General features: G+C 41.3%; 1 long non-coding RNA gene across 2 annotated transcripts; it reads left to right on the top strand.

The window, feature by feature from the left end:
* Positions 1–325: 325 nt before the first annotated feature.
* On the top strand, positions 326–23,136 carry LOC132592378 (uncharacterized). 2 transcript variants are annotated; one of them, XR_009557843.2, is made up of 3 exons: positions 326–623; positions 2,822–2,979; positions 20,722–23,136. It is a non-coding gene; the product is annotated as an uncharacterized LOC132592378 (long non-coding RNA). The 2 variants fall into 2 exon arrangements; XR_015950524.1 differs by lacking the exon at positions 20,722–23,136 and adding an exon at positions 14,441–15,417.
* Positions 23,137–23,599: the final 463 nt, after the last annotated feature.

The raw sequence follows: 23,599 nt of genomic DNA, 5'->3' as shown, positions 1-23,599 counted from the left end.
TGTACACATTGCTGGGCTGGAGAACTGCACTGAATTTTTTTGAAAAGGGTAGCTGCATTTTGATTCGTGTATTGTTTTAGAAAGTTTGAATTTGCTACATTTACTTTTAAATGTGAACTGAACCAAATCCACCCCCTTCCTAGCTCAGAACATCTATGTCTCATCTAGAAAGGCCACAATCAGCAACATGTTACAGCTGTTGTGGTGATGATTACGATTTCTGCCTTTTGTCCTCTCTCTTTCCCTAGTCGTACCACATCTTTCACTCTTTCATTCATTCTTCCCTCCCTCCCTCCTTCCTTCCTTCCTCAAATGGGAAAGAATCAAGATCCAATTTGCCAGTGGTTTCCCTTGTTTGCAAAGCCAAGGCTCTGGACTGGCATTTAGGGTAGGCGATCACTGGATTGTCTTCTGCGTTTGGTTTTGACAGCCAGGGTAGGAACTTTTAGCACGCAGCGAGGACAGGGACCAGCCATTGGGGATTTGAGCGAATGTTTCGTCTTGGATTCTGTTGAAGTGTATACTTAACTGTTGGAACTGTGCTGGCAATGACAGCCTCTGACACTCTGCAGAGCAGAAGACCCCAGTGTAGGAATGGCAGTGCCTATTCTGAAAGTGAGAAGGTAAAAGTTTATTTTTGTATTTCCCCCCTTCCTCCTGTGTGCTCTCTCCCCCCCCGCACGCCCCACCCCACCCTGCCTCTCTCTATAGCATGTAACAAGACCACCAAGAGTGGACTTTCCCCCTGTACTATGTACCATTCTCATTTATGGTTTTTTTTCTCCTTTTAAAAAAAAGTTTGCCTGAGGTCATCCACCTAGTTTCACCCTCCCCAAACAGGAAACGGGTTTCAGATGTTTATATGTTAAAAAGCAAGACAGCTAATCTGCCCATTTAACAGGCATTGGCAACTGGCAAAGATTCCCCCCACTCCTCTTTGCTACATTATTAGCTTTCAGTTCAAGTTACATGTTCTTTCAATAAGAGTACAAGATCCAAAATATTGGATAACCCACCATTTCCTTTTGGAACTGATTGGAGGGAGCCAAGATCAGCTTGAAACTGAAGTATTAAACTCAGAATTCAGATTTTCTGTTTTTTGTTTGTTTGTTTCTTTAAATGCAGGGGGGGGGAATAAACCCCATTCACGAAACTATTCAGATAATATGGCTTATCTTACACAAACTTGCATGTTTTGTTGATGTACATGTATCGTGTTTAAGCCCAAGTAATTACAGTGGCCACAATCCATCTAAAGCGATTGTCAGTTAAAATGAGAGTCTCTTGAGCACCGGGAGTAAGTCCCACTGAACTCATTGGACTTTGGAGTAGGGTTGTGTTGTGTCACTTTCATTAGGTAAGTATAATCCTACTCAGAAGTAAGTCACCACTTATTTCAATCATGTTTCCTCCCAGATAAGTGTCGCCTGAAAGACATTCCTGTTTTATGCAGCTGTTGCTTCTTTGTGTCTTAAATATAAAAGGACAGAAAACATTTATAAGAAAGGTACAATCTGGCCTCTAAATAGCTATTTTGAACTAGACAGTGCATGCAGGAAATGTAGGGATAGACAAATATCTCAACCTTGCTTATATATTTCTCATTTTTCCACTCTTAAATTCAGTTCTCTGCATTTCCACACCAGTTTTCAAATTATTTTCTTTTTAAGTCCTCATGAAAATTCACCAGCATTTTAGCACAGATTTCTCCTAACAGACACATTTTTCTATGCAATTTTGCCTAATGCACACAATTCTGCAAAGCATTTTTGCCTAACATAAGGTATTTTTGTATGTTCATTTCACAAATATATGATTTTAAATGCACACTTTGCTTCAATAGGTGCCCTTTTGTATGTATTACTTGGGTGGCGAACTGCATTGCAAAATTCAGAGATGTGAGACTGTTGGAGGATAGCTGTGTTTCCGCTTGCATTGCTCCAGAAAGTGCAAAATAGGTTGCTTATCCTTTAAGTTTGAACTGAATCGAATTTCTTTCCCATTCCTAAGGAAATCACAACCTTCCCTCCAAGTTTTCATAAATTAAGTGCAGCACATGCTCACTGTAAATTGATAAGATAATTAGCAGTCAATAAATGTGTCTGTGTACACACACACACACATATATATACATAGCCTGCCTTTACATTACCTTTGACGTGTAGCGATACCAATTGTTTTAGTTTTAGGCAGAGATCATGTGAGCTTTTATCCAACATGGTCATGGAGCAGCTCAAGAAAAACTGCATATGAAACAAATGCAAAGAAGGGACTTACAAATTTGCAAGTCTAGCTAAGAATAAAGATATGCCCTTAGAATCTAATGTTTGGTAAGGTGCTTTGATTTAAAACTTGGCACCCCAAAACTTGACAGCCAATCTTAACATGTTTTCCCCTTAATATGTAAGCTTGTTGAATTTGTTTATTTACTTATGGTGTCTTCCTCTCTAATAAAAAGAAAATTCTAGATTTACCCCAGACAAATTAGGCAAAATGAATAATTCCCACTCTCCCAAAACGTTCGTTTGCCATGCTATTGCTATTATTTGTCAACTGTGATACTGAAAATGCTGGACTACAAAGTGTGACCTATTGTTTAGACATTAAACCAGGGTGTAAAAAACAATTTAAGTGTTCTTGATAGGATGATTAAATATGACTGCATAAAAGTGTTCAAACAGTACAAGAAGCGAAGCAGCTTTAGCGTTCTGGGACATGCAGATAAAGCAACGTACTTGTTAACCCTAAACACATTTTTGCTGGACCAAACTGCCTGTGACATTATTTGCACATGTAACCTTGAGGCATTTTGTTTTTGGAGAAAAAATAGCTGCGAGGTCTCCCCAATCTGGAATGTGTTCCGGCTTTGGATCGGAGGACTGTGCTGGTTTTCTTCAGAAAATTCCTCTCTTTTCTGGCTGCCTCCCTGCAAGTACAAAAATGAGCCAAGTAGGGGGAAATTCTCTTCAGAAAACTAAGGTAAGACCCCACTCTTGACCAGGAGCTCATTCTGGATCAGGTTGAGCATGCCTGTAAATACGGTGTCCCATATAGATTCCAATATCATATTTACCATCTAATTTTATTTCAGTTAGGTGAGTTTGGAAGGACATAAGGGCCCTTCTGGATTAGACCAAAATTCCTGGATCCAGATACCCAGGCATCAGTGGGAAGTTCAAAAGGCAGTACAACCTTCAGTTTGCCCCGGCATAGGTTATTCAGAAGCATCCTACTTTGGGGAGGGGTTATTATTGGGGTGGGTCTAGGAGACATGAGCCCTTCATCTTGTTCTGAGTGCCCCAGACTTTCCTGAATTCAGAAGAAGCTTAACCCAGAGGTTGATTTGGATTACTGGGAAGGAGATTGAAATGACTTTCTGTAGGGGTTATTTTGAGGGTATCTGGAGGGGAATTGATTTGGAGCAGAATCTACTGAGGGCTAAATGAATTAAAACGGGATGTATTTGGAATAATCCTGGGTGAAGCATGAATCAAATGAAGAGTTGATCTGAAGAGTGATTTGAATGGGAAATTAGTTAACAACAATAACAATTTATTACCTGACCTTCAGCCTAAGGGTCCAGGGTGGGTTACAACAATTAAAACACAATGTTAAAAAAAAGATTTGCTTTCTATGACACTTAGGGTTGTGTCCAATTACGTTTTACTTAGAGTAAACCCACTGAAATGAATGGACCTTAGTTATGTTTATTCATGGAGTTGGACTCGATGACCCCCAAGGTCCCTTCCAACTCTGTGATTCTATTCATTTCAATGGGTGTACTCTGAGTAGGTCTAACATTGGGTGCAAACCTTACATTCTAAAATTGGGTGCACCCACCCACTTGTAAATGTTAAGGACATTTGTGTCTATGGGCCTATGCCAGGAACCTTTTTAAGTACGTTGCTACACCTCTGGCTGCCTTCGAACACATTTGCTGTTATGCCAAATAGGCTTGTTCTCTGAGATTGTGTCTAATTCTTTCTTCTGAAGGGCATCTAAGCCAGTAGCAGAGCATGACAGGAGTGATCAGAGGGTATTTTTCACATACAGCTTGTGTTCTTTATACAGGCTAGTAAAGGTAAAGGTACCCCTGACCGTTAGGTCCAGTCGCGGACGACTCTGGGGTTGCGGCGCTCATCTCGCGTTATTGGCCAAGAGAGCCGGCGTTTGTCTGCAGATAGCTTCTGGGTCATGTGGCTAGCATGACTAAGCCTCTTCTGGCGAACCAGAGCAGCACACGGAAATGCCATTTACCTTCCCGCTGTAGCGGTACCTATTTATCTACTTGCACTTTGATGTGCTTTCAAACTGCTAGGTTGGCAGGAGCAGGGACCGAACAACAGGAGCTCACCCCATTGCGGGGATTCAAACCGCCGACCTTCTGATCGGCAAGCCCTAGGCTCTGTGGTTTAGACCACAGTGCCACCTGATTCCCTTTATGCAAGCTAGTAGGGCTGGACAAATGATCAATTTCAGATACAGGGATCCTGAGGGTCATCTAGTTAACTCCTGATCTCAACATGTGGTAATACCAGACCCTGCTTAGCTTTGCAAATTTGCTAGCAGTTTTATTGCTGCGTCATTAGTTTTCTCTTGGTTTCTTATAATTATCTTGATAACAACCAGCCTTGCCAGTCCCCATCACTTTTCTGATGGTATTTGTATTTTTTAAAAAATAAAAAAGCTTGCATATTAAATGCAAATAAGCTTTAATGTCAGACCTGGTTTGGCCTTCAGCTGCAAAGTCATTCATCTATCTGGGCAGGAAGGAGAAAAATAATACAAACTTATACTCTCCAGAATTTACAGATAAAAATCAGAATGTGCTTGTAACACAGCAATTATGCTATTCTCATTCCAAGGGTTAGGGCTAGAGCTTTGCTCATTATATATTATACATCATTGATGACATTCTTCCATCTGCTGTAGTCTTCTCTCCTGCAATAGCTTCTACAGCACTTAAAAATAAAATAAAGAAAGACCTTTATTCTAAAGTATGCCAGAAAAACATGAATGGTCTTACAATCTGCTATTAATGGTTCAAAAGGAGCTTCCAAGGTGTGTGAAATGGCAGGCAGTTTTCTACATGACGGTTTAAGGTTCCTGTGTGCATTTTTACATCTGTGTGCCTTACAGGCGAGAGGCATCCACCATTACCTTAAATTCAGATTTTAACTTATTTATTAACAAGAGTATTTATAAACCACCAACTCGTAAAAAAAAGGGGGGGGGGAGATGGCGGTGTAAATAAGATCACTGAAACACCATCCAATTATACAATCCTAAAACACAGAATGAATAACCAACAGTGAATCAAATCAATGATCGGAAAATGCTTGCCAAAACAAACATTTTCAGCAAGTGATGAAATATCAGAGTTGTAAGTGCCTGTCTGATTTCAATTGGAACAGTGTCTTGAAATAGTGGTGACCCTATGCTAAAAGCCTTAGTTCTTGTAGAAACTAAATGAATATGAGATAACTGTGGAAATGTCAGGAGGGCTTCTCCATATAATCACAGTGATCTGGCTGGTGGACAAGAAACAAGGCAGGCTTTCAGGTAACCTGGTTCTAGACCATTTAGGGCTTTATACACAAGTAGTAATACCTTCAGTTTAACTTGGTAGTGTAGTGGCAGCCAGTGCATAGCTTTCAGTGCTGGTGTAATATTCTACTACTACCTAAGATTTCCAAACCAACCACAAGGGTAGGCCCACATACAGCATATTGGATTAGTCTAGCCTAGGGGTTACCAAGGTCTGGACCTATATGCCAGGGGTCAGCAACCTTTTCCAGCCGTGGGCCGGTCCCCTGTCCCTCAGACCTTATGGGGGGCCGGACTATATTTTTTAAAAAATATATGAGTGTATTCCTATGCCCCACAAATAACCCAGAGATGCATTTTAAATAAAAGCACACATTCTACTCATGTAAAAACACCAAGCAGACCTGAACTAAGACCTGGGGTCAGCCATGGAGCTCACAGAGGACTTTGAGCATCTCAGCCTAACGAATGGTGCATGGTCATTGCTAGGATAAAATGGGGAACCCCATATGTCACCTTGAGCTCCTTGGAAAAAAGTGGGATAGAAATGTTACAATGTATGCAAATGGAATGATTGTCCAAATTGATACAATGGCAAAGGCTGTCAGCAGCATGCATGCCATGTTCTGGACCTGCTGAGGTTTCTGAAGACTTGGATTTATAAGTGATAAGTTCCAGAAAATAAAATTGTCGTTGGTGAATAGGGACCGTTGGGGTGTATGGTGACTCAAAGGAATTTCATGAATACCCAGCCATGTGAAAAAGACACACTAGCGCACGCTTGCAAATTGCTTCTCATCTGGTCACCTGTTGGTTGGGCAAGAGGTCTAGAGTCAGAAATGTCTATGGACTTCTTTACATGGTTTGAGATATGGCATCTAAACCTTTCCAAAATGGAAAGAATAAGCCCATCTCCCTTTAACATCAAGGGTGGGGATCCTTCAGCCTTCCATATTTGTGGGACTCCAGCTCCCATCAGCCCCAGGCAGCATGGCAAATGGTAAGGGATGATGGGCATTGTAGTCCAACAATGTCTGGAGGGCCATGGGTTCCAGACTTTTCTTGGTGCCATAGATGGTAAATGTTTGCTGGACAGGAAATAAAAATGATGATGCAGGCAAATCTCATTCTCTTTCTGAGGGTTGAAAAGGAAGAAGAATGTTTTTGTTATTAATGAAATGTTAACCAAAGGCATTAAGCCAGTTCTTCTGCAATCCTTATAACTTCCTCTGATCTAAAATATGTAGTTTGGGGATTTGACTAATACAGCCAATCAATTAGCCTGCATTTTTTAAAGCCAGCAGACGACACCCCCCTTCCTCCTCCATTTGACCAGGAGGCCTTGGAATGTCAACAGTTACGAATGTGGAAGTTAAATGGTGTCCACAAATATATTGTAAAACTGTGTAAACCAAATGCAGCAATATTTTCCAAATGAACACCTGGAAGGTGTAAATCAAAAATATTGTAAACACTTCAGAGGGGAACACATGACAGAAACACTGGCGTGCTGTACGATGTGGCCAATCGTGGTATGGAAGCCTAAATCGATAAATCAGACTATGAACCTTACACTAATAAACACCTTCCCAAAGAGAAAGAGAGCTTCTCTACTCTCAGAGCTTAAACTTGTTCTCTACTATGGCAGACAAAGTTTTTGTGGGTATCATTTAGGAAACATATTACAATCCGGTTCTGATTAAATCTAAAAATAGATAAGCACAATCCTTTTAAAAGAATTTGTAAGATTGTTTTCAAAATAATAGATACCTTGTTTTATATTTCACATCATTAACTAATTATTTCAGTCATTTGCTCAGTTTCTAGGTGACTTAAAAACAGAATACAAATACAGAGTTAAAAACATAGACATATATTGATTTATATATCTTAGTAACATTGTATAAATATAATGTTTTTATTTGTAACTGCATTTTTGTAATATTTTGTTTATATTGTCTGTTGTTGCTTCAGTTTTTTGTCCACAGCTAGGAGATATTTTTAATAAATTAAGCGGTATAGAAAATTAATAATAATCCATCAATCAATCCCTAACACAGGGAAGGCAAACCTATGGCACTCCAGTTTTTTCTAAACCACAACTCCCATCATCCCTCACTATTGGTCATGGTGGTTAGGAATTATTGGTGTGATAGTCCAACAACATCTGGAGGGCCACAGGTTCCCAATCTCTGGTAACAAAACCACAATCTCATGAATTGTATCAACAACAGCAGCAGTGAAAACATCAATATGGTCATGTTAACCCATCACTATCCACCCAATGCCCGGGAAAAGGGGAAAGCCTTAACCTGGCACTGAAAAGATGTGAAAGTCACTTCCTGGTAAGCCTTCCTGGGGACAGCATTCAATAGCTAGGGGACCCACAACCAATGAGGCCCTCTCACCTCGCTTTACATAACACTGCTCTTAAGCTATAACTGTGCTTGTAAATTGAACAATGCTAAATCTGTTTATTAAAGTTTTCTGTTGTATCAACTGGGTTCATGCTATCAGAGCCAAATGATTTAAAATCAGCTGACATTTGATGCAAGAAAAATACAGCATAAAATTAAAGCCATTGGACAACCCAGGTGGTAGTTTGTTTTTCTGCATTTTATATTGTCAAGATTAAGCTATACTATGGGCATTGAATGTTAAACATTTCCTTTTAAAAAATCCTAGACTGCTTGCTTGATAAGCAAGCAGCGTTGATATTTATTGATGCAGAAAAAGCTTTTGATAACATATCTTGGCAATTTATGAAGAAAAACTTGGAATTACTGGGGTTAGGGGAAATTATTGGGGTTGATGCAATATATTCAGAACAAAGTGCAAAACTGATTGTGAATAATATATTAATAGAAAGTTTAGTATAACGAAAGGAACAAGACAGGGGTGTCCATTGTCTCCATTACTATTTATTACTGTCCTGGAAGTCCTGACAAAAAAATCTGAGGGAAGCCACTTTTGTGAAAGGTATAAGAATTGGTGCAAAGGAGTATAAATTAAAAGCCTTTGCAGACGATTTGGTCTTAACATTAGAAAAGCCGCAAACCACAAGGGAAGCATTGAGAGAAATGGAAGAATTTGGGCGGTTAGCGGGTTTTAAGCTGAATAAAGGAAAGGAAAAAATGTTGGTGAAAAATATGAATAAAGAAAAAATAGATGTGTTGCAACAGGAATTTGGTTTTATGGTGGTTAAAAAAGCTAAATATCTAGGAATTTGGTTAACCCCCAAAATATTAATTTGTTTAATGACAATTACGTATCAACCTGGAAAGAAATTAAAAAGGATTTAGAAATATGGAAGAGATTAAATATGTCATTGTGAGGTAGAATTGCCGCTATTAAGATGAATGTTCTACCCAAGATGTTATTTCTTTTCCAAATGATTCTGATAATTAAAGGAACAGGACAATTTAAAGAGTGGCAAAATTTTTTAATCAAAATTCATCTGGCAAGGGAAAAAAAACAAGGATAAAGCATAAATTATTAATAGATAAAAAAGAAAGAGTTGGATTCTCTATGCCAGTTTTGAATATTTACTATGAGGCATCCTGTTTGTGTTGGTTGAAAGAGTGGATAACATTGGAGAATACAGATTCATTGGATCTGGAAGGCTTTGCTAATAATAGATTTGGGTGGCATTCATACTTTTGGTATGATAAAGTGAAAGTGCATAAAGGATTTTTAAACCGCATGATAAGAAAATCAATTTATGAAGTATGGGATAGATACAAAAATTTGCTGGAACAAAAAACACCTTGGTGGTTATCCCCAATAGAAGCATTGACTGTTAAAAAATTAAACATTGAAGGGAAATGGGCCACCTATGGTGAAATGTTGACAGAAACAGAGAAAGGGTGGAAACTTAAACCATATGAGCAAATAGAGGAATGGTTTACGGGCTGGTTGCAATATTATCAGATAAATTATATATTTAGTGCTGACAAAAGGAATTGTGGATTTGAAAGTAACAAATCTAAATTTCAAATCAAGTTGCTGGATGAAAAAGCTAAATTGTTGTCAAAGATGTATAATTTTTTGCTAGAATGGTACACTAAGGATGAGGAGGTGAAAGAAGTAATGACGAAATGGGCTATAGAACTTGGGCATAATATTCAGTATGAATCGTGGTCAAAATTATGGAATCAGAACCTAAAACTCACAGCATATACGGTCTTGAAAGAAAATGTAATGAAAATGATGTATGGATGGTACTTGAGCCCAGTTAAATTGGCTAAAATGTATAGGATGAAAAACAAATTATGCTGGAAATGTAATGAAAAGGATGGAGATTTTTACCACATGTGGTGGACTTGCGATAAGGTGAAAACGTTTTGGGAAATGGTCTATAATGAGCTAAAAAGATGTTAAAATACACCTTCCCAAAAAAACCAGAAACATTTTTGCTTGGGTTGATGGAAGAAGAGATTGCTAAAGTAGATCAAAGACTGTTTATGTATGCTACCACTGCGGCAAGAATTTTGATAACCCAAAGATGGAAATTTCAAGAATTACCAACAATTGAGGAGTGGCAGATGAAGATGATGGAATATGCAGAGCTGGCCAAAATGACTGTCAGGATTCGGAACCAAGGCGATCAGAAATTGCAGAGAGATTGGAGTAAATTTATTGAGTACTTAAGAGATCACTGTAAAAATTTGAAGATACTAACGGGACTGACGTAATTCCTGCAACATGGGGTAATTAGTATCTGACCATAAGCAATAGAAGGATCTGATATGTATTAAAGGACAGAAACTGACATCAGAAAGGTGTGTATAATTTATGAGGAAACAGGAAACCAGTTGAAGGGAGGGAGGGAAGTCATGAGCTCGGCGGAGCAAATGTAAAAAATAAAAATACCTAGACTGCCAGAGAAGGTTAGTGACAATTTAATATAATTTGAGATGTGGTATTTTATTTTATTTTTTGCTTCCCAAGTTCATTAGGATAATAAATATGGATTTGGATTTAGCAAGCCCTCAAGCTTAGGCCTGCCTGAAAGATAAGGTGGTATTTTGTTTATTCAGGAGGGAACATTTTTATTTCTCAAATAAGCAGCACTTTTAAGATGTTGAAAAAGTGTAGAATGGGGCAACCAGGGTGAGCAGGGCATCAGAGCACTTTCCTTACGTGTTTGGGTTTTCTTTTGTTTGTTTGTGGGAAAGAGATGAATAAGATGGGGCAGAGAGGTGTATAAACCTATGTGAGGTGAGAAAGTATAAATAAAGAAATTTAGGTCCTTTTCTCATCAGACTTTGCTGCCATATACAGTGTATGTCATTGTCACTGGTATCCTGATAGCTTTAAAAGGGAGTTAGACATATTCAGGGAGAAGGAGGGAACTATCAGTGCCTATTGATCACGATGGCCATATGAATTCTCCACATTCAGCAGCAATACACCATTGAATACCAACTGAGGAGAAGTTGTTGTTGTTGTTAAAATAATTATTTTAGCCTGCAGCAAGAAAACCAATAAAGAACTGTGCATCTTACAGATGTAGTATTACAGATAATTACTACAAATTACAATTATTATTAATGATAATATTAATTACAAATATATAAAATATACACTTATAAACAATTCTGTAATTTATTACTAAATGCTCTTTAAAAGACCAGGGAAGTTCAGAAAATAGACATTAAAAGATATTTATCTTTCTAAAATTCAAGCTGTGGGTCCTGTTTTTGGCTTGTACAGCCCTGAATGCTGCAACTATGTGCGTATGTTGTAAATGTTGCAACCCAGAAAAGATGTGAACTTCCTGCTTAATGACAAACAATAATACAAGCAAATGAAAATAAGTTGGTCCTTGCGTGACACATGGAACGAAGGATGGATACAATTAGTCATGTTTCTCGAAAGTAACATCTCGGCAATCGCCCACACTTCCTTGCAAAATTATCCCCCCCACCCTCCTCTCTAAGAGTGGATGCCAGATGGAACAACAATCCATTCAATGGAAGTTGTGCCAGCCCACAAATGTCTGAAAAGCCATGCAGAAAAATCCAGAATGTAGTCTAGAAGTTCTTCAGGAGTATCAGACATGTGAGAAATCACTTATGTGGCACTGTTAAGCAATAGGCTACCCTTTCTAATCTAAAGCCTTAATTTCAATATTTTAGTGGGTGTTTTTTTATAAAAAAAACAGCCCTGTCCTCCTTCCAAGGAACTCAAGGTGGAATATATAGTTTGGTCCCTTATTCTCACAACAGCCCTGTCATGTAGGTTACATTGAGAAATGGAGCTTGCACTAGGAGTCCCAGGGAATTGTAACTGATTGGGGATCTAAACCCAGGTCATCCCATCATTGGACCCTTCCAGTTATCATCCATCTATTGGTTTAAAAGGGGGGGGGGCATAAAAATATGTAACAAAAACAACGGAGAGGAAACATTTCATCAATTATTACAATCATCAATCAAAATCCAGCAGAATACATTAAGTAACATTAGTTTTTGCTCCAAAGATTATCCCAGAATTATCAACCTCAGTTGACCAAGTGTAGCTAGAGATGTAACATAGAAGATAAAAGTATACCATATGCCTTGAAATTAATCAGACCCAGAAACTTTTTGTAATGCTTTAATTTTTCGTGTCAACTTCTCTGTCAGCACTGTATTCTAAACTTTATGATTCCATTTCTGGAAGAGGTTAAGAGAGGGAGATTTCCAATTTATTGCTGTGACAAGTCTTGCAACAACAAGAAGAAATGTTGTATGTTCTTTATGCAATACATTTTAGGTTGTTCACAAAAAAAAGTAAAAGGTCAAAGTCATTATGATCTTGCATTCCTGATTATTTGGGCACAGGGTGTGATGAGGTGGTCATACGTAATCCCTTGCAATACTTTTTGCACCTGCAAAGGTTTCAGGGTAGACATACAGCTTTGTTTCCAATCAGTGCATATCCTGTCACCTCCTGCTGAAATCTAGTAACTTTTCATACCACAAATGTTGTTGGGTAAGGTTTGTTTGTTGTCTTGCTTTTGTTGCGCTGTACAGTAGTCTCTCTGGATAGTGACAATGTGGTATTACATTGAGGAAGCATTGTTGGACAACTAATAAAGCAGTATGAATCCATCACAAATGTCAAGAACATGTTTCATAATACACCTGGAATAAAACACCAGTTTGGAAGGGCACCTAGTCCAACAAAAAAGGGTCCATGTATAGTGGTCAGAAAATGGAGGAGGAAGTTGTGAATCACCAAAACTCATTGAAAGGGAGAGAATCCTAGAATCAGTCAATTTCAATTCTCTCAGTTTATTCCCCCCCCAACCTTAATTAATTAATTAATTACATAAATTTTTAATACTCAAAGCAGTTTACAAAAAAGATAGAACAAGAAAGTCAAGAAAAATCCATAATCATGCTTTAGTTTAAAACATACAAAAGTTAAGATACTAAAACAGATTACCTCAACTTTTTAAGCATCTTGGTATGCTTGTCTTTCAGCAGGCACTGAAAATTTAAGTTCTCTATGCTTCTGCAGCAATTTGCGTTCTATTGAAATATTCTCATGAAAATTCACGTTAATTTTAACACAGATTTCCACTAATAAACACATTTGTGTATGCAGTTTTGACTCCCCCCCATTTTTGCAAACAATTTATTCTACTGTAATGCGTTTCATGAATGTGAAACATTGTAAAGATTCTTTGGTTGGAGAAGTGCATTACAAAATTTGGGTAAGTGAGAATTCTGAAAGACGACTATGTTTAGTTCTCACAGATTTGTCTTTAACTGTCAACTGACTCACTGGATTCAACCCACTAATAGTAACTAGAAAGGGCTGTCTCCATTGCCCCCTGAGCCTTATTCTAGGTCTAGGACATGGGTAGGCAAACTAAGGCTGGGGGCCGGATCCAGCCATAGCTGCCAAGTTATCCCTTTTTTACAGGGATTTTCCCTTATGCTGAATAGGCTTCCTCGCGAGAAAAGCGAAAACTTGGCAGCTATGGATCCAGCCCAATTGCCTTCTAAATCCAGCCCGCGGACGGTCCAGGAATCAGCATGTTTTTACATGAGTGGAATGTGTCCTTTTATTTAAAATGCATCTCTGGGTTATTTGTGGGGCCTGCCTGGTGTTTTTACATGAGTAGAATGCATAGCTGCCAAGTTTTCCCTTTTCTCGCGAGGAAGCCTATTCAGCATAAGGGAATTTCCCTTAAAAAAGGGGAGAACTTGGCAGCTATGGTAGAATGTGTGCTTTTATTTAAAATGAATCTCTGGGTTATTTGTGGGGCACAGGAATTATTTCATTTCCCCCCTTCAAAATATAGTCTGGCCCCCCACAAGGTCTGAGGGACAGTGCTGAAAAAGTTTGCTGATCCCTGTTCTAGGGGTTGCGTGCAATTTTCAACCTCTGTTTCAGACTTCTTGAGGATGATGTTTCTCAGATTACTAATTCTTCTAATTGTACAGCTGAGTGAAAGACAGTCATTGCTTTCCTGAGAAATTACATTCTTAATACCATTACTGAAAACATTGCGGTAAACTAACTCATATCCGCTTCCAGTGATGTAGTTTTGCACTATAACGTAAATCAGGATGAAGATGGACCGATACATGTTTTCCTCCTTCTTGTTTATCTGATGAGAGTTGCTTGTTCTACGCATTTGGGAAAGGAGGGGAGGCTCTTGCAAGACAGGAGGAGGAGCGCTGGGTGTTAAATGTAGCCTTTGCCAGGGCCTTCAGTTTTGGATCTGGGTTTGTTTGTTTGTTTGCTTCCTGTAAATCCCTCCCAAAGAACAGAAGTGACTGAATAAATGTTGAGAATATAGCACTGAAACAGTATGCTCTTAAAAATAGCCTTCCAGAAAGACTTTGGGCCTTTTCACGCATGAGATTAAAAGTGCCTTTCTGCCTCTCTCTAGGGTGACCACACACATCACTTCTTTCCCCCAAAAGAAGACAAAAGGGGAGGCCAATTTCCCTGGAATTTGCGTATGTTAATTTACAGGCCTAGATGGCCATTACTAGGATTCAAACAGAAATAGAATACATCTCATCATTGTGGTGAAGATTGTGACCAGGTGCTTGATGTTCGTCTTAGCTTGATGCCCATGTGCTACTTCAAGGCTCTCCATTCTTATGGTGCTTTATCTTTCAGCTGGACTTGGGCCAGACACCCCTCCAAACAGAGGGCCCCTTCATGTAAAGGACTGTCCTCTGTCAAGCAGGACTCATGGCTGGCCTACCTGACTCATGCACATTAATTTGTGTACATCCTCTGTGGGTGTAATGTGGGAGAAATAACAGAGACTTTCAAAATTCTCTACTTCCAAATCTCTTCCTGCATTTTGGAGCTTGGAGCTTCCTGCGTGTGAAGGAATTGGACTGTTTAAAAAGAAATCAAAATCTTGTACTGTATATAGTTTGATTTGGGGATTATAGGGTAAATTTGCTTCCGAGAGGCAACCTGGATGGCAGGTAAAGTCAGGAGGCAAAGTGTGGAATATGGGCAGTTGGGTTTGCAGAGGGGATTAAGGTAAACGTGTATTAGTTTGATGCTTGGGTTGTTTGTGGATTGCGACATAGCAAAGAACAGTGGCTCAAAGATACTGTATAGATAAGGGACAAGTTACAGACACAAGTGAGGGGAGGGCCTCAGAAGGAACTGAAGAGCACAAGCAGGCACTGAAGGCCAGAGGGGGAGAGAGCTGCTAACTGTACCATCCTAAGAGCTCTAATTGAAAGAATTTTGCTTAGCAGAATTTTAGCCACTGGATAAGTTTGGATAAGACTAACTGGATGCATTTATCCTGATTTATTTCCATTACCCCCTCTTTGCTCTTTGGGGAATGTTTTGTAACCTTTCCCCTCTTCTTCTTTAGTAAACTTTTGAACTTGATTCACAAAGCCTTGCGGTCTCTTTTGCCTGTGGTTTTACCCACACTATCTAAAAGTGTTGTCATGGGTCTGGTGGCACATTGAGATGGATGAGGAGGAGGAACAGGGGGGTGACTTGCGGTAGGGTGGTGGACTGAGGTTGGAGAACAGAGGCTGGAGGAGGTGAGTTCTTCCCCCTCTCGTGATGTGGCTGCCCTGACTGGGGAAGCAGGAGTCCCATCTCCTCTCTTCCTTCCTGACGAGAGTAGCCCAGCAACAGACTCCAGGGAGGGCATCAGCCCACCACTAGGGGTGGAGGAACTGGAATCAGAAGAGATAGGCATAGCCTGGTTGACCAGGACCTGGCTGCACTCCCATTACAGGCAATAGACACATCATCCCTGATGGAGTGAATGTCTGCATGCTCAACAGTCTTGTGAGTCCTTGTTCCATCTTTAAAAGCTTGGCAGGTGGGTGTGTCAACCCATTGGGACAACTCAGTTACTGCTGTGCAATTCCAAACTCCTTGCCTTCATCACAGACTCCTTAAAATTGAACCACAGCTTCCAGCCTGGCTAGCCTCACCTTTTGTGCCATTGAGCCTGAGCGTTGTGGCTTCTGGGACTCATTACCTGTTGCTGAGCCGGTTTGTCTTCTCTGCTTCAATAAAGATCACTCCCTTACTTTCAAGAAAGAGTCTCTATGGTCATGGCCTGGGTGGGTGGCAGGAGAGCCAGGAGCCAGGGGAGATGAGGCTGTTGGATGGAGGCAGACCGGGAAAAATAAATATGTCTACCTGGGGGTAGTGGAAAGGCCATGGGAAGGGAAGGGGAAATGCCAGGTGAGGCACTATTTTTGACTTCTCTTGCTTCCTTACATGGGCTTCCAGGGTGTAGTTGGGGACCCATGACACCTGTTCTTGTTTCCAAATGTTTCCTGCCACCACTCTGGAATCTGTCAGGTACAGAAATATTTCCAGCAGCTGGGACTCCCATCTGTCACCAGTAAGCTCACCCTGTTCAACAATGACAGTATCATAAAAACAGTGAAATGGAATCCTAAAAAATAAATTAAAACAGGAGCAGGCAAAAACAGGAATTCGGAGATAATGGGGTCCAATCTTAAAGGTCGGGAAAAGCCTCAGAAAGAGATATGTGTTCCTAAGACAGCTGAAGAAATTAACAGCTGATGTTTCATGCATGGCAGAGGCATGGGTGTTCTGCAGTACAGAGGCAATGGCAGAAAATGCCGGGTTTTGGCTGAACTGTTCAGAGCATGGCTAAGGTGGAACGCTGGGAACTGACTGATAAAGACAAAGATTTGGATAGATGTCCAGAATGGAACAACACAAAAGATCCCTTCATCTCTAGACAGCTACTTGATGTAGCTCAACAGACCTCAAAGTAACGGAACCCCCACCAACTGATGGGCATGGGGCAAAAGGATGTATTATTTCTAAACGTTCATGCCCAGCTGGGCACGAGGAATCTGCAGAGTTACATGGTTTGCATGAAATAGGTGTTCCGATTCACAGACGTTTCTTCTAAAAGCAAAGATGGGCGATTTCTGAAGTCTTGCAAATACAATTTTTCACAGTGCCTTCCCTTTTTCAGCCAGCCTCCAACTGATTACGAAGAAGTGGACAGACTTGTTACAGTTATTTATTTATTACACATATACACAAACTTTTCTCCAAGGAGCTCGGGGCTGTGTACAACAGTGGTCTTCAGCTGGTCAAGATCCACCTTTGACTCACAACCTACAACATGGATCACTTTCACATTTTTTCTTAATAATGCTAATAATGCACATATTTGATCCTAAAATGGAAATTCACACAGCTGTAAGCCTTAACAGTACTACCAAATAAAAAATGCATTCTGGGGGGGAGTCTAGAAAGCCATAGAAGTTGACTTGAGAGTGAACAGAGTGCCCCTGAGCTTCCTCACTAGAGGCCTAGATATTGGATGGTGGGGCATGTGGTTGGTCAGAAATGTGTATCAGTGTTTCAGTATTCTGCTGTCAAAGAAGGGCTGCCAAATGTTTCCCTGCCCACAGAAGGTGCTTGGAAACCCAGATCATCACTCACTGAACATGTGGACAGGGATCTTTGATTGGCAGCCAAAGCTGTAATTGTTGGGACCAAAGAGATTAATAAGCTAAAGCCTACCATGGGTTGCCGTTGGGCACATTTCATCCATAATGTCTCCTGAGCCCTGTTGGAATGTATGGGAGACATGCCAAGTCCTATGCATTTCGGGGAGTGGTGGTACAGGAGAATTTCTTGGGTAATTATATGCCCTAAGGTGCATAAAGCTGCCAGGAGCAAGCATGGAAGTGGGGGGGGGGAGAGAGAGAGACACTAACCCTCAACAAGCCCCTGCTATTCTTTGAAAATGAGAAAAATTGGTGGAAAAATTGCTAGGAGCTGCTAAATTAAAATCCTATTTCAGGCAGCTGGTCAAAAGGGAAACTCCAATAAATTTTCCACTCAAAATGAGGCATCATTTGGGAATCTCAGTCCTTCCAGCAGGGAATCTTTTAATTTGGCTGCTTGTCTCCGTCAGTGAACAACCGCAGAAATCTTACACCACGGCGAGAGCGGTGGGTGGCAGATTGCTCCGTCACCGCAAATATCCTTCCATGCTTAAAGGCTGCAAATTGAAAGCATTTCTCTGTGTTGATGGATCTAGTCCTCAATCTGTTTCAACAAAAGTTATATATATGTGCTGTGTTGCCTGCCCAATAAACGCCTTTTGTCAAAAATATTGATTTCCCCTTTATTATTTTTTCCCTAGTGGACTTTATATCAAATGTGGTTCTAATGAACCAAGGGTTGGTGGGGAAGAGGCAAAATTTCAAAGGATGGTCACAAAACAACACAACTTAGAGCTTGACGTGAAATGATCTGAGGTTTGCACGGTACTAGACAGAATTAAAGAATGTGCCTTACTCATTTCTTGATCCTGCAACTCATGAGAAAATTAGTCAGCTCTTTTATGGTCTGTATTGTTTTTGCCACAGGGTATAATTCCTAGCTTTGGTACCTAGGCAGAGAGATGAGTGTCTGGAAACTTCAGCTGGTCCAGAAAGCAGGGGCTAAATAGTATTTATAGGAAGGACATAGCTCAGTGGTAGATCTCCCGTTTTGCATGCAGAGGATCCCAGGTTCAATCCCTGGCATCTTCCGTTATGGTTGGGAAAGTCTGAAACCTTCAGAAATGACTGCCAGAGTGGGCAACGGAGAACTAGGTGGATCAATGGTCTGACTCAATATAAGGGAGCTTCCCATTTAAGCCAACCATGTACTCAGAACCATGAGGACTGGAATATTGCTTTATTTTTTTAAAGGATGGGCTGTGGCTCAGTGGCAGAAGGTCCAGGGTTCAATCCCCGATGTCTCAAGGCCAGGGCTAAGAAAGAATGCTGCCTGGAATGCTGGAGAGCCACTGCCAGTTGGTGTAGGCAGCAGTGAGCTAGATAGACTAGATGGAGGTGGGTGGCGCTGTGGTCTAAACCACTGAGCCTCTTGGGCTTGCCAATCAGAAGGTTGGTGGTTCGAATCCCACAACAGGGTGAGCTCCTGTTGCTCTATCCCAGCTCCTGCCTACTTAGCAGTTCAAAAGCACACCAGTGCAAGTAGATAATAGATTGAGGTTGAATCCTGACAAGACAGAAATACTGTTTGTGGGGGACAGGAGGCGGGCAGGTGTGGAGGACTCCCTGGTCCGGAATGGGGTAACTGTGCCCCATGTCCATGGAGGCACAGGTCAATTCTGTGTCTAGGACAGCTGTCTATCAGCTCCACCTGGTACGCAGGCTGAGACCCTACATGCCTGCAGATTGTCTGGCCAGAGTGGTGCATGCTCTAGTTATCTCCTGCTTGGACTACTGCAATGCGCTCTACGTGGGGCTACCTTTGAAGGTGACCTGGAAACTACAACTAATCCAGAATGCGGCAGCTAGAGTGGTGACTGGGAGAGGACGCCGAGATCACATAACACCAGTCTTGAAAGATCTACATTGGCTCCCAGTACGTTTCCGAGCACAGTTCAAAGTGTTGGTGCTGACCTTTAAAGCCCTAAACGGTCTCGGTCCAGTATACCTGAAGCAGCGTCTCCACACCCATCGTTCTGCCCGGAAACTGAGGTCCAGCTCTGAGGGCCTTCTGGCAGTTCCCTCATTGCGAGAAGCCAAGTTGCAGGGAACCAGGCAGAGGGCCTTCTCGGTGGTGGTGCCTGCCCTGTGGAACGCCCTCCCATCAGATGTCAAAAAGGAAAACAGCTACCAGATTTTTAGAAGACATCTGAAGGCAGCCCTGTTTAGGGAGGCTTTTAATGTTTAAGAAATTAGTATATTTTAATGTTTCTGTTGGAAGCCGCCCAGAGTGGCTGGGGAAACCCAGCCAGATGGGCGGGGTATAAATAATAAATTATTATTATTATTATTACTAGGCAGGAAGGTAAACAGCGTTTCCGTGCACTCTGGTTTCTGTCACAGTGTTCCGTTGTGCCAGAAGTGGTTTAGTCATGCTGGCCACATGACCCAGAAAGCGAGATGAGCGCCGCAACCCCATAGTCACCTTTGAGTGGACTTAACCATCCAAGGGTCCTTTACCTTTTCCCTTTTTTTAGATGGACTAGTGGTTTGGCTGTGTATAAGACAGCTTCCTATGTTCTTTCTGTGCTTGGTATGCTCATGTACAGCATCTAGCACAGTGCATTGCAATTGGGGGGAGGCAGGGCATGTTTGGGAGCCACTGTAGTAGGGGAAATCATTTGCAGAAATGCATATATTATTCCAAAATGCATATACTGGAATTGCTCTACAAATTGATGCAGACATGGGGCAAGCTGTCTGAAAGAATGAGAAACTGAAAGAAATAGAAATTCAGCGATTTTGTCCAACCGGGACATAAAGCCCCAGAAAACAAAAGGCTGAAGATTGTCTTCCAGCACAAGTGGATCCTCAGTGGGGTGCAAGTGATCCTTCAGCAGAGTCCCTGGGCATTGAGTGCTGTTTAACCAGGCATCCCAAAACTTCGGCCCTCCAGATGTTTTGGACTACAGTTCCCATCATCCCTGACCACTGGTCCTGTTAGCTAGGGATCATGGGAGTTGTAGGCCAAAACATCTGGAGGGCCGCAGTTTGGGGATGCCTGTGTTTAACTGACTGCAGGTTTCTGACGCTGGCAAACAGAGGAAAAAGCCGTGACTAAGTCAAAGCCGACCCAGAAGTTTTTAAAGTGCTTGTGATGAGAGGAAATAATCATTTCATGGTGTGTCCAATTGTTGCTTAATTTGGGGTTTTCTTTTCCTTTTTACAGGCGAAGGGGTCTTTTTGAAATTTGTACATTCTCACTGACTAAGAAGGGCTAATTCCACCCCCACTTTGGTCGATTCCCAAATGGAATATCTTTGGGTTGGGAGATGAGGTGCTGCAATTTCCTTCCACGTGAGAGATTTCTATGCATGGATGGGCAAAATACACAAGGATGAAGCTTACCCCATTCTGGGTTCTTATGAAATTTATCTTGCTGTTCCTGGAAAACCAGAGACCTCCTCCTCATCCCCCCCCCCCGGCTCAATAACGATCTTGCTGGCAACTTTTTCCACATTCCTTTGTACTCCAGGGTGTTCATTTCACCTTCGTCGGAGTTGTGGGTATGTAAGAAGGAACCAGACTGAATAGACCCTTCTCTCTTTGCTGGTGTATTTATGATGGGCTTGTGGTTTTCTGCAACCTGGTGGTGGTAACGTGTCAGGGCGTGTATTTGACTGAAGACATGTGTAGTTTAAACAACTCTTACCAATATGCCTTTCCCCTTCATAAGCTGCTGAGGGCTGGTGTGTCTCAGCTGGCATGCCTCTATGCACAGAAGTCAGGCACGCGTAAGGAATCTGGGGCGCTTCGTGACCATATAAGTGCAGATGCATTTTTGACAAGGGAGCAGTTGGCAGTTTGGCACTGGGGCACCGAGCACTTTTGAAGCTGACTGCAGAAACCATTTATCACTGAGCAGCCTTCTCCAGTCCCTGCTTGCAGACATTCACAATGCCCCTGCCTGCTCTTTCTTTCTTTCTTTCTTTCTTTCTTTCTTTCTTTCTTTCTTTCTTTCTTTCTTTCTTTCTTTCTTTCTTTCTTTTGGTACAGAGCTATGTTACAAAATAGACGTAGCTCTGTGTTGTATTAACTGTTAATCCTACTCACAGTAGACAGACCCATTGGAAATAATAGTCATAACTAACCCATGTTTTTTTTTCTTGTAAAGTTGCAAAGGCCATTGGCAAAATGCAATAAAAGCAGACTACAGCCCCATCCACACAATCCATTCAAAGCAGGATCATACCACTTTGGACAGTCATGGCTTTCCACAAAGAATCCTGGGAACTGTAGTTTGTTGAGGATGCCAGGAGTTACTTGGAGACTCTTATTTCCCCCAAAGAGCTGCAATTTCCAGAGTGGTTTAAGAGTCAATCTGTCTTCCCAGGGAAGTCTTCCAAGCAGACTGTAAGGTGAAGTTGGAAGCCCATGAAAACCTGTTGAATCATATTTCAAGCTCCGTTTTATCAACCTTGACACCCAGACAGGTTTTGGAATTCCCTGACGTAACTCAATATCCCAGCCCCAGAACTATTCTCCTTGCCCTCTTTTTATAACTTGTACTGTTTAGTATAATTGGATTATTGATAATCCTAGAGTTTAGCTATGTCTCCATAAAGGCTAATAAATTGAGTGCATAAGAATTTACACAAACAAATCCATCCTGTAGGGCTATAAACCTATAATACCCATACAAGCAACTTAAATGCTTAGAGTGTCAATGAAATCAGACCTGCTTTAAAAAAAGTCACCAAAACCATAGACAACAGACTGGAATGAGACAAGAGCTCAGCAAAGAAGAACTGAAACATATATTTTAAAGCAAGCTTTTTATTTGATAGATTCCCCCAAAGGTACACTTTTGAAATGCAAAAGTTTCCTTTTAGCTTGTGAGGTTTGATTTCAAACTGTTTGTAAATGTTTAACTGAGTCTTGCAAAAGGCAATTAAGAAAGACACAGTGAGGGGTGTCTTAAAGCTGTTGTTGGCATGCAGAAAGACCTCTCTTCCATTTAGGGTGAGAACTGGCAAGAAAAAACCAAATATGAGTGTACTGTATTGGACTTTGATTGGGGAGAACCTGGCTTCCTATCTCAGCTCCACTGGGCCAATCTCTTTGTCTAATCTACTTTACAGGGTTGTTGTGAAGATAAAAAGGGCTTATTTTTCCCTCAGCAACACACAGAGATTTCTGAGGAAGAAGGCTTTGAGTTGTTGGACACATGGCTTAACAGCACACATACTGTTTTACAAAATATAAGAAGACAAGTTCCTGCCCTAAAGTGCTTACAATATGATATAAACATGGGGAGGCAACAAAGGCAAGGGGGGGTAGCAGGAACAAACAGTGACCAGTCCAAGGTCACTCACTGAACCTCATGGCTGAGTGAGGATTTGAACTCTGGTCTCCCAGATCACAGCCCAACCACTACACCATGTAAACCACACTGATGGAGCAAATAATTTGTGAATTTCTTTGTTATTGATTAGACTTATTTTTACAGAGCCTGTAATTTTTGTATATTGTTATCCCCCACCCCACCCCTCCATCATGTGTATATTCTTTCATTGTTCCCTGCTCTGGCTTTGAAAACATTAATTGTAATGATTGGGCTCCTAAATACCTAGAGCTAAATAAAATAATGTGACAAAAAATTCTAGTTGTGATTCCTGCATTGCAATCCATTTCAAGGGGTTCGACTGGATGACCATGGGGGTATCTTCCCATTCCAATTCTATGATTTAACCCAGATGGTTGGCTGTTCCAATCCCACCTTCTCCCAGCCTCTAGGGGCAGACTCGTGCAGAACAAAAGAACTTGTCAAGAGTGAACGCAGCCACAGCTACCAACCCTTCCCTTCTCCCAGCGCCCTAGTGGCGGTGGCGATGACCCCTCCTCCCCGCCCCTCGTGCCGGCCTCCAGGCCAGTGTGCGGCCAGGCGCGCCGTGGGTGGGAGCAGGCCAGGGAGATATGTTTTCCCAGGCCTTCTGCCACCCTCACCATCAGCATCCCCAGGAATGACGGAGCTTGGAAGGAAATCTTTCATTTGAGGCTCCGGCGCTTCAATGGCGCAGGATGGAAACTTGGGGGATCAGCTTTCT

Source organism: Zootoca vivipara, chromosome 6 (genome assembly GCF_965207765.1).
Source record: "Zootoca vivipara chromosome 6, rZooViv2.hap1.1, whole genome shotgun sequence".
NCBI classification, from domain to species: Eukaryota; Metazoa; Chordata; class Lepidosauria; order Squamata; family Lacertidae; genus Zootoca; species Zootoca vivipara.
The sequence above is the reverse complement of the archived record's forward strand: the minus strand, read 5'-3'. Positions and strand labels throughout refer to the sequence as shown.